This window comes from Ambystoma mexicanum, chromosome 6p (genome assembly GCF_040938575.1).
Source record: "Ambystoma mexicanum isolate Mex_15411 chromosome 6p, UKY_AmexF1_1, whole genome shotgun sequence".
Lineage (NCBI taxonomy): Eukaryota > Metazoa > Chordata > Amphibia > Caudata > Ambystomatidae > Ambystoma > Ambystoma mexicanum.
Genome location: NC_090935.1, coordinates 649,498,255 through 649,510,715, shown reverse-complemented (window position 1 = coordinate 649,510,715; position 12,461 = coordinate 649,498,255). Strand labels below are relative to the sequence as shown.

The 12,461-nt window shown below is 47.6% G+C and overlaps 1 protein-coding gene across 2 annotated transcripts in view; it reads right to left on the bottom strand.

Moving 5' to 3' along the window:
* ZNF366 (zinc finger protein 366) overlaps positions 1-12,461 on the bottom strand; it is a 228,735-nt gene that overhangs the window by 74,088 nt on the left and 142,186 nt on the right. The gene's annotated exons all lie outside the window — the stretch shown is intronic.

The window sequence follows — 12,461 nt, the reverse complement described above, 5'->3', positions numbered from 1 at the left end:
AGAGGCAGCCTCACATGTGCAGGTGCCTTGGCTTCACATGTGGCAGCACCGCTTCCCCCAAGCCCCAGTCCGCCCTGGAAAGGGATCACACGTCTAAGACTGCAGCTCCAGGTTAACATGACAAGCGGGTGGTGCCCCACGACCCGTTTCTTCTGCTCCTTACACCGGCTTTTCTTCTGCCCAGGTGCATCTCGTCCTTGCTTGACCCTCTCATAACTCCTTAGTCGCCATTAGGAAATTACTGATGACGGGGGACGGACAAGGTTTGGGAACTGGTCGGAAGAGCCCTCTTTACTTTCGCTCGTGACTGGCATTGGAAAATGTTGTAGGGTCCTTCCCGATTCCTGAAGTACCACGCCTGGACCACAAGGTAAGGTAAGTGCTTTGTTGTGCCAGGTACAAGTAAGTAAGTACCAAGTGTGAAACCACTGGCCTACAGCACCAAGCCCGCTCCAAGACTAACTGTCACTCTGTGGAACCCCCCAGAGGCCAACACTCCATTTTGCAAGCATGCACAGCAACATTCCAACACACAGACATGCAGAAGACTAGTAACATGCAAAGCAGAAAACTACACCTACCGAGGGCATCACCATCGGTACCATCTGGTAAGCCTGGCATTCACCATGTGACATCCATGTCTAAAAGGCCCGAATGCAAACACAAGATGTTGTACCAGAAAACAACAACTACATCTTTCCACTCCGGCAGCCAGCTCTAAGTTGGCCAACTTTCTGAAACCATTTTGCGGTACACTTGCCCACAAGGTGGTGATGGCATGACGCCGTCATTCACCTTTGGCTTGCCCCCAATTGTTATTAAAACAATTGGTGGAAGGCGTTTAATGCTCTAACACCCTGCTTAATTGCAATGCTAATGGTTTGTCCTTGGGAGGTGATGGTCACGTGTCTGAACTGTAATCATGGCCATCACAACCCTATGAACAAAGCAGTAGCATTGCAATTAAGTTGGGTGTCAAAGCGTTAGCAGCATGACTGGAAGAGCAGCGGTGAAAGTTCTATCTGCAAGTACAAAAAGGAGACCTCGGTAGAGACTGCTAAATGAAAGGAGACAGAACGTTTAGCCATCCAGCACAGGACAGAGTCCTCCAGCACGGGACAGTCCCACAAAATACGGGACAGTTGACCGTCCTACCCTGATCTGATCAACCTACACAACAACAGACTGATTTCAATTTCAACAGCAGAAATGAAAGGTACTGCTACAGAAACTAGTTTCTCAGCACTCAAGACCAAAACAATCATCCAAGCAGGGTGGAAAAAAATAGACTGGGTGCAGAGATATGCAGAAAGTACCAGGCAGCCTAGAGGACTGCTTCTCTGGAGAGCCTTCCCGATCAGTCATAGCCCCTGAAGTGGGGGAAGCAGCTGGGAACGGCCATGTTCAGAGCGGCCTAGCTAGCCCGGATCTGCACCCAGCCGCGAGAGAACCCCACGAAGACAACCAACTGTGGGGGTGAATGTATGCAAGCACATCTGTCTGCATCTTGTGTCTCTGCTGTCACTTCCCTGAAGCAGCTTTTCAACCTATACACAAAAATACAAATAAAATAGGTAATACACAGCGCTCAGAGGCTGGGTGGATGCGTTGTGGATCCAGAGCACGCCCTTCTCCGGTCTTACTGCTAAAGTATGTGTGTGTGTGTCCTGCCCCACCTGATGAAGATGACTGACGCGAACCCACAAATCCTCTTGAACGGGAAACCACAACAAAGGCCTCCCATGGCTCCCTAGCTGGCAGCGACTGTCAGGGTACATCACTGGTTGACATGTCAACAATGAACCAAGATGAAAATACATCTTGATCTTTTTTTTGAAGTACACAATACAAATGTTAAAAAAAAGCCCTACCGGGGTAGGATTTAATCAGCCACTCTGAATCTGAAACTGTGAAATATTGACTGTAAATCCTTCCAGTCCCTTATCGCGCACCCACTCATTCTCTCTTGGCGCTCAAGGCTGAAGCAAGAGCGCCCCTTCCCTCCTCTTTCGCAGATGCATTTTATGCAGAAGATCTGTGCACTTCCCTTTCCTGGCCACATTTTCCTTCGATACCATCTGGTTGTTCTGATTTTTGAATGGCCCTCGTTACCAGAGCAGAGCCTCCTGATGTCTTGACGGAGAAAACCTTGGAAGGCGCGCAGCTCACACGTGACATGGGTCACGCCCTCTTTTAGGAAAGACGTATTTCCCCCACCCTCCACAGGGAGTTCATTTAGAATCTGTTCATTCCCTCCACTCGAACGAGTCTCTTCGGGAAAACAATGTCAGAGGAGTACTAGATGTGTTTACCCAGGAGGGACAGAAGGCCTGGGCTTTCCTAAACATGTATCCAGGCATGGAGGCACCCTTAGGCTGAAATAAAATAAAATGACATTTCCTCATCGATATATTATCATTCATACGAATGAGCAACACACTGAGTTTTGTCTAGTTGAGGCTATGACATTACACATGCTCCTCCGGTGTTTACAACCAATCAGACCTTACAGAAGATGCACTCCTTGGTATGATGCAACAAAATGGATGCTTGGGAGTCTGCTGTTTCTTTAACTTGGGTTCAACCAAAAAAAGAGCAACAACTCCCCTACATGGAAATTAGATGACAGCATCGAATTTCAAAAGGGAGGTGAATTACTTTCAGGGGGATGGGTTAGTTGCTGGGACTGGAGGCATGCTGGGTATGTGGGAATGGGTTGGAGAGATAAAGCAGGGCGCAGAATCGAAAACGGGGAAGCAACACAGATCTGGCTAGATTCTGACTCCTAACTTCGCATGGCCTGCCTTCATCCTTTGTTCATATTTTCCAAATCTGATCCGATTTGCTAAAATGTTTGTTTTCAAGGGGGAAAGAAGAAAAATGCGGGTGCAAAACACATGTGCAAGATGGCCTCTTCACCTTAAAGACGTTACACAGTGCTCGCCAGGCACTAATTACTAATTACTAAAGGCAAAGCTGTGCATCACTCCATGCTATCGTGGTAGCTGCTAACAGGAGTAACACCCTCTTTGTGGCAGTCAAACTCTGCTGCAACCTGTTGCCCAACCTGATAATCCCTGTGTCTGCAAGAAAATGTAACACAACTATCAATTTCTTCATCACCAAGATAGATAAAATGAGACAACAAATGGATGCAGCAAAAGCGGGGCCCTCCTCTGCTCATGATCCCAGGTAGCACAACACAGCCCTGGTCAACCTTCACTCACCACATCCACAAGGGCCGCACTGATACCCTTGCATCATTAAAACCTAGCTCATACAAGGACAGCCTTCTTTGCCATCATGAAACAAGTCTCAGGATGAGCCTTTATCCTCCCCTCCTGCACACAGTCAATGCCCTGCTCAATCATAGACTGTTTGGAAGCAATTCAGAAACAGGACTAATCTGCATACTGCCACAGGTTCAGGGACATGACCCTCTGCGGGGATGATATGGACCCTGCTCAACCTCGGCCAGGAGGCCTGCCAGGGTTTTCAGCAGAGCTAGTCCTGCCCCAGAGGTGGGGTTAGGTAGTTGGGAGGGCCCCCGTCTCTGCCCCTATATGTTCCTTGTTGCATGTAGAAGGTGCCATTTTCAGTAATAAAATGCCTGCCGTACCCTTTTCTGGTCAGCAGCTTGCATGCACATGGGGTGGGTGTGCCCTGAGATTTGGAGTGGCGTTATAGAGAAGCTGTTTGTAATCCCGGATTAGCGACTGGAGCTCCATTTAATCTATGTCTTTTGGGGTTCCTGCCGATCAAGCAAGAGAGCAGAGCAGAGGAAATTGCTAGCACTAGGTCTTGTCCTGGAAAAGCACAATATCACTATGAATACTGTGCGCTGCAAGAGGAGGAGAGTTCCTCCACTAAGCATTTAGAAGAGAGATCCCCAGAAATGGCCACAGCTGAAGGTTGTTTTGGTAAGGATGAAGGGCTGCAAGATGGGGCACCAGCCAAGCATTATCTGGCATGGTGTGGTGCATGAGATAGACTAGCCAAATGATCTTAGTCCTTAGTCCACATTTAACACACTGAAGATTGGTATGGACAGGGGATGGCATGCTGTCCGTATACACACAAAACCTATATTGCCTTCTTGCTAAAATGTTTATCTGGAAGTTGGTGTATTTTGCCCCCGCCATGGCTGTTCAGAGAGGAGTCTGTGTGGGAAAGGTAAGAAGTGATGCAGTGGAAAAATAAAGGTATAGGGGGGTTCAAACAGAGGTGGGTAGGTTAAAGGGGGGAGAGAGAGAGTGTGTGCGCATGTGTGGGTGTGTGTGAGTGGCACCATCGGTGCATGTCCATCCAGCCAAAGTAGACCATATATCAGGATTTCGGAAATTAGAAGGGGAAATTCTAAGGTGAGAGGGGAATATTTACACAAGGGCAGTGTCAGACAGATAAATAGGTATTACTTAAAGTAGTGTGTGGATGTGTGAAGGACTCAAGATGTGCGGACTCTTTGTGTATGTTAGCTATTATTGATCATGAGTATATTTAATTTCTTGTACAAAAGAAACTCCAGAATAGTCATTCTTGGACTGCAAAAAATAGTGATCAAGTGTGGCCACGCCAAGAAAAGACAGTGTGAAAGATACATGTGTACAGAGACAAAGAGACAAACAGGGTAAATAGAGAGGGGTGGGTCAGATGCAGGTGCCTCTGTGTGCGGTGACAGTCTGACGCCCTGTTGTGTAAAATGTTCTTGTGATTCGTGTATGTCTTTTGCTCTTGGTGATCAAGCCTTGAGGCCTGTCTCTGCGCCTGTGTGTCATTGGCAGCCTGGCTGTGCTGAAACAATGTGCAAGGCAACAGGAGAGAAAAAACCCTTCTATAAAGTGTCTAACATCTCCCCCCCATAGTCATACAAAAGGTACACTTGTCCGCACAGACCTTATTACATCAAGGAGTGTCTTTTGTACAAATCATGACCCTTAATTTCACAGACACGTCTTTCGTACAAGGGATGACCCTTAATTTTTCAAGACACATCTGTCGTACATGGGATCATGTTTAATTTTTCAAGGCATATCTTTCATGCATGGAATGACCCACAATTTTTCAAGGTGCTTCTTTCATACAAGGGATGAACCTTCATTTTACAAGTCACGTCTTTTGTACAAGAGGTGATACTTCAATGTGCGTCTTTTATACATGGGATGAACATCGATCAGGTTTGAGGAGGAACCTCTCTATAAGGGATGAGCCCGACGCGAACCTAGTAGGTCTTTGGTCCTCTAAATAAATAACTCAGCCAGACCACGTGTTTCTTTCTGGACTTCAAAAAATAAATTGGATGTTTTTTCCAGTCAAGCTATTCACGCAGGAGTTACTGTGCCTCCTAGAAAATAATAGTCAGAAAATGATTACCATTGAAATGGGTAACAATAATAATACCATTTATTACAGTGGTTCAAGATGGGAGGAATACATTAAGAAGTGCTTTATAGTCTGGGATATGTTGATTCATTTTATGTTTCTTTGGTTGTGGTTCTTTTATGGGAACGCATCTAAACTGGTGAATGTAAACTTGGACAAAGAAGCAAAAACAAAAGCCAACTACTGATCTTGGCTCTGATGTGACTGCCTTGAGTCAGCGGGATGTTCCTTGAGGTGTCTTGCACTGGCATCACCTCTCTCCCTTAGTATAGTAATGTAGTCCAATTATTTATTAAGTGCAACTCATTACCAGGAAAACCAGCTGTGCAAAATACATTCGAAAGACTATAAATAACATACACAGACAAAATTATGCATAAAACAGCTAAAGAAAGAAAGAGCTAATCAGATTGATTCTACCGGTCTTGCTCAGTTCATCCCTTGTGGAACATACAGAGATGGCAAGTTCCCCGAGACAACACCATGGCAAATACTACATACCTGGCTGTCCATGTGGTCTTTGCAGGGAAGTTTTCTGTCTTCCTTGCAAGCTTGTGGCCTCCACTTCTTTGCACGGAAGTGGTAGGTGCGGCTGCTGAGGCACCTGAAACATTGATACCATGTCTCCTTCCCAGGTGCCACAGCATACTGGAGGTGGGACCCCTTTCCCCGGCTACCACCTCCCCACACATGCTGCATGGTGGTATGGTGGGGGAGCTCCCCTGCAGCAGCTGTATACCATTGCCATGCCTCTGAGGCAGAGCCAGAGCCCTTTGGACACAGCTTCTGAGATGTTTGGAGTCTACCAGAGCAGCCCTGCTTCGGCAATGGTGTTCTTAATGGAGGCTGCTGCACCACAGCAGCCGGAGGCAGCTGCTGCTGAGTCTTCTCGGGGGTCTGCTGACTGGGAACACTGGTGGAAAGCAGCACCCGCCTGTTGCGTATGAACCCCTGGTTCTCCCTTCCTCTCCTGTATTCCCAGGTCTTTCCCCTACCTCCATTTCTCAGAAGAACACACACAGAGCAAACAACTAGATCCTTTCCCCTGTGTCCATCTGTTGCTGTGCCTCTCTCTCTTTCAGACCACACCTAAAAGCAACAAAAGGAAATAGGAAACAGGAGGTTTGTAATTCAGTTTCACTTTCTCTTACTAGTTCAAGCCAAAGCAACTTGGTGACAGTCCTTTGGCTTGAAAAAGATCAAACTCATTTGTAGCAATATGCCTATTCAAAAAGGCTATAATGAGATTTTAGTAATAGAGATCTATTGGCTCAAAGTGGACTGAGCCCTTTTGAATCGCATATGACTCAACTCGATTTCAGCCATCGCTATGTTGCACGATTCTCAACTCGATTCCAGCCATCGCTATGTTGCTCGATTCTCAACTCGATTCCAGCCATCACTATGTTGCTCGATTCTCAACTCGATTCCAGCAATCGCTACTTTGCTTGATTCTCAACTCGATTCCAGCCATCGCTATGTTGCTCGATTCTCAACTCGATTCCAGCCATCACTATGTTGCTCGATTCTCAACTCGATTCCAGCCATCGCTACTTTGCTCGATTCTCAACTCGATTCCAGCCATCGCTATTTTGCTTGATTCTCAACACGATTCCAGCCATTGCTACATTGCTCGATTCTCAACTCGATTCCATCCATCACTATGTTGCTCGATTCTCAACTCGATTCCAGCCATCGCTATTTTGCTCGATTCCACCCATCGCTATTTTGCAATTCATTCTAACCGTTTCGAGTCCGTTTGAGGTTCAAGCTCTGGCCCACTTCATAGAGAAACCTGCAGTTCAAGCCACAAGCCATTTCAACAACTGCAAAGTTGTTCATAAAATGTTGCGCACTGCGTTGGGAAAATCTTGCAGAGCACTCGTTTTGCAGCTCTGGCTCCTCTGAGAGCAACGTCATAGACCAAGCTGCTGGAAGTTCTTGAGGCGTGCTCTGGGTTTTTTAGGGATGGTTATTGGGCTGTGGGAGGCTGGATTCTTCTTCGGCTGAGGCTGGGCTCCTCTGGTAGTCAGTCTGCATGATCAAGCCTTTTCTACTCTTCTCAACATGGGCTGTAGTTAAACTGTGTCAAGTCAAGTTTAAAGAAGGCGGAAGGAGGTTCACAAGTCAAAGAGGTGGAATGAATCTGCCTAAAAGCGTACATTTTCAGACCTACTTTGGGTGTTATGGCCCTTTTAATGAACAGGGTGACACGTGTATGAGTTATTTATTTGATTGTTTTGTGGAGTGCTACATGAAACCATCAAGCTGCTTCAAAGGGCTTGTCGGCCTTGCTCAAAGCAACATGACATTAAAGTGAAATTACATAAACCATCACATACTATAACATGGCACAACACAAGATATCCCAACAAGCTGGCATAGCAAAGCCAGCAAGATGTCCAAACACGCATTGTCAATGCTAACAGTTTGGGCTTTTGTGTCGGCAAAGGCACTTGCCAGGCACACCTGTAGTGGTATTAACTCCCCATTGATGGTAGCAGATGCACAATGGTGTGAGTACCTGGGCATCTAACAGCAGTGCCTGGCAAATGCCTAATACTTATACACAAGCCAAAACTGCTGGCTTTGCCAATCCTTGTTTTAACCAGGACTTCAGTGAAGGACGCATATAGTGCTTATAATCGAGTGGCTGGTTAAGACATTTCTATTACACCAAAAGAGCATTTACAACTCCAATTAATGCATTAACTCTCAGACGACTGCTCTGAAAAAGCACTGCCAGGCACTCTTAGTGCAAAGTTTGATGGCAAGGTTTAATTGAAGCAAGATCATGAGTTCCCTGTTATGCCCAAACCTTGCCCATCAATCCCACAGCTTGAGTCTTTCACTTTGGAATTTCTGAAGCACTTCATTATAAACTGCTGTTTAAGTGCGGTAGGTCTTATAGTCTTGTCGATGTGTAGTCGAACCGGTGCCACTTTGAGCTTGCCCACCCCTTGAAAATTGTTCTCAAACCTGCTCAGGAGCTGTTCAATGTCCACCTGATACACTGCCAGCATAAAGTGGACGATGTTGAGGGCCTCTGATGCTGCGCAGCTCAAGAGAGAGTGGGGACTGACGTCGGTCACATAAAAACGAGCCTTGATTGCATTGGGGCCGTGTGTAACTGGTGCGACGAATACTCTTTGAATTGGCAAGAGTGTGTCACCTCCAAATGTGTGGATTCTAGCTTTTGACTGGTCCAGCTGCGGTGGGCCCGGGATGGCCATGTAGTGCTCGTGGCCAGAACACACACAGATGCCCCTGTGTCTATGAGGACTGGTATAGGAGTGCCCTTAATGTCCACTACACAGGTGGGTTGCCTCCTTTTCTTGGCTCCCGTGGCGATATTCGATATGAAGAAAATCTCTTCGTCCTCTTCTTCCTCTTCAGCAATATTTAGTCTTTGTGTGTCCTGCTCTAGTGTGGCTATGCTCCGCGGCCTCCTGAAATTGCTCCCACTCGCTGTCGCCGGACCCCTGTGTGTCGTCACTGGAGCTGCAGCTCGGCACATTCTTGCATAGTGGCCTGGTGTGTTGCACCTCCCACATACCCTTGACTTCGCAGGGCAGTCCTCGGCGTGCGGCAGATCGTACCTGCAATATTGGCACACCGCTGGGGATCCCTGGGCAGGAGACGTATCCTGGCGCTTCTGGCTCCAGCGGGCCTTCGACGGGGTGGATTTCCCTATGGCGAAAGCCTCCTCCCCTTTGCTCGGGTGTGCGGCAGCGTCCATTTTTCGCTCCCCTGCTTTCTGTTAGTTCGTATATCCTGCCATTATCTAATATCTGGACTAAGGTCATCCTTGGTTCTCGCAGGATTTGCCTCTGTAACTTACTTGAGCTGCATTCCTGATCATCCCCTCCTCATTGTCCCACCTACACGTGTTTGATAGTTGACGCAGCCGTGCGCAGACTGGTCCAGGGACTCATCGTCATGTTGCTTTTCCCCACACATCACAAACCTGTCAAACTCTACATTCGAAAAGGGGGATGAAGTGGTTCTGTAGAGCAGTCTTGACGGCGGCATATGTTACCCCTGGATGTTTAGTGACTCATAGATGCGTAGCACCTCAGATCCTGCTGAATACAGAAGGGTAGCGACCTTGGCATCGTCATCATCTTCCCCAATCGCTCTGAAAAACATGTCCAACTTCTTAATCCATACGAGCCACTTGGGCCCTAACTTCGAGGGTGGGCCTGAGGTATCGAATTCGGGCATGGGCACCAGAGTGCAATGCTGCCGGCATGCTCCTCGCGCAGGTGCTGCAGTCTCCTCATCTGGGTCACTCATTCCAGCAGGTCGCACAGGCACCTCACGTACGTGACTGAGGCCGCAAACCTGTTCTTCTGGATTGACCCCTCACTGCTAATCACTGACCTGGACGTCTTGTCTGTGCAGAAAGCAGGCTCTTCCTTCAGTGGCCCCCCTGAGCTGGGCCTTCAGACATGGGTTGGTGGCTCACTATGGCTGTTGTGAAGGGATGGGCCCTTCGGGCCAAACTCGTGGCTCCCCTCTTTGGAGAACCACGAGAGTGCCAAAAATTATTGTTTTGCCAGCCTGTGGGCAGCGCACAAGCACCCAACTGGACCACAGGCAGAATCAAGATGGTCGACGACCGTGTCAGCGTCGGATTGGGGCTGCGTCGGAGAAGGACAGATGTTAATTGCGCTCGCGTGTGCAATGGTAATCCTCTCACGAGCGACCGTTCTCGTCGCCATTGTGGGGGTCTGCTAGTGCCTCGGGCCGCCTCATTCACACGCATACGCACTCACACTAGTAATACGCGGATACACGTCTTGTACTGATGAGGTCCCGGCGGCAACTGCCGTTCAGGACGCTTTTATTGCAAACGCGCATACGTGAGCCCAAACGAGGCTTGCGCATGCGTACACCTAACTCCCACAGTAACGCACCTGCTATGTGCAAATGCTACAGCATTTAAGCACCCTTAGGTGGCCTCCTGTTGAAGTAACGCTCAAGCAACATAGCGCTTTGTGCACACAAAACCTGCGTCTGGGCGATTGCTTCTGCTAATCATTTTTGGATTTGCAGAGCGCCCAGTACAAATTGTAAACCCTCCTGGCACCTGACAGCATACACTTCTATGGAAAACCCAATACATTTCACATAAATAACTATTCAGTACTTAGGGCCAGTGCAGTGAGTAATTTGCATGCAAGGGGGGATAATGATACTGATTTATAAATGCTATGATTATATAAATGGCAAGTGCCCCACGTCAGGCAGTTCTGGACATTCCAGGCAACCGCGATTTGCATTCTGGAACTTGTAGTTTTGTTTATCACCATTACATTTATTTAAAAAAAAACTGCATCTGTGTCACTTCTCTGCTAGACAACTCTGCCGCGAGAGCATTAAACTGCTGTGCTCTGTTGTCCGCATACTTTATTGAATTCCAATGTATTGCCCGTAGATTAAAGGTTTTGCGGCACTAATAGCAAAAAGACCAATTTCAGATGGTAGGTGACAGAGTGAGGTGGTAGGCAGGCATTAGAACATTTTACCTTCCATAACTTGCGTGGTTCCATGTAATAATGTCCCCGCTAAAATGTCTCCTGACAAAAAAGTTGCTGTTTTTTGCAGAGACTTTATTACATTGAACATGCGGGGGACACTGCCACAAGCCCTGAATTTCTTTTTGTTACAAGGGGAGCAGGGGACATCCCCGCAACCCATCCCCATGTATAATGTCACCATATATAATGTTGCCAATGGCTTTTCCTGGCGACATCATGTATGGGGACATTATGTATGGGGAGAGAACTGAGAGTTAGAGCGGGCACTGCTGGTTGTCTTGTTTTGCGCATGAATTTACCAGTAGATAGTGCTACTTTTGGGGTTCAGCCCACTGACCCGTGCTACCGTGTGTTAGCACAAAGGAAATGGACTATGTGAAGAGAGACCTAGGCAATTTTGCCTGTGGTGTGGGCCGCACACCCTTATATCCCGTTGGGATTCTTCAAATATGTTATTGTATATATATTGAGAAGTTAAAATATTTGAAGAATCCCAACGGAATATTAGGGTGTGCGGCCCACACCGCAGGCAAAATTGCCTAGGTCTTTCTTCACAGAGGACATTATGTATGGGGACATTATTACCTGAAACCACTTGCGTTGCCCACATAAAGACCAGATTTCCTAGTGAAAGCAGCAATTTGCTTGTTTTAAACAGGACTTCAGTGGATTTGGGGCAAAAAAGAGGTATCAAACATTCTGACACAGTGTATATGATTGAAACGTTCCCTAGTGATGTGAGTGTCAAAAACCGCCCGCATCTGGGATTTGGATAAGCTGATGAGGTGCAAAGCTGGTCCCCACAGTGCTGGGGGTGAAGAACGTACACTGAAATGGGGGGGGGGCAGGTGCAGAGGAAATATGGGGCAAGGATGAAAGTGGGGTAGTTAGCCTAGCCCATTCTGAGGTGGCTACGCATTACGGGTCACCTGGGGAATCACCTGGGGAAAGGCAGACCCTTCATCTTTAAAAAAAAAAAAAGAGTTTGGCAAAAGAGTTTGGCAGTGAAAACCCAGCCTGGCTGACGGCTCAGAGAAACCTAGCCCCAGCAAGAGGGTGGTCAGTCTTGTCCAATAAGGACTCAGCTCTCAGAGACAAAACCCTTCGAGGGTCAAGCCCTCCAAAAGAGGGAAGGCGAGGATTCCCCACTGTCACTTAGCAGCAACAGGGGGCGGGCTTTGGGAAGCTTTAAATGCTTTTGTTCCCACTGAAGGGAGGGGGAAAAGTTGCTATTCTTAGCCCCAAAAAAGACAGTGCGAAAGAGAGAGAGCGGAGGCGCAAAAGGTACAATTGCCATAGAAAGGGCCGGATATATCAGGCAATGGGTGGGCTTCTAACCAGACAACACCTATAAACTGTCTGTCCTTCCTCCCTATCTGCACTCCAATGCAATAGTTTCGGCACATAGGTGTCACAAGCGACACCAAGTAGCCCAAACTAAAAATGGCGGGCCCACCATCCTTCCAGGCGATTGATTGGCTGGTCAGAGGACACCAGCTGGTAACTTGAATGCCCTCACAACGAGGCAATTAACGGTGC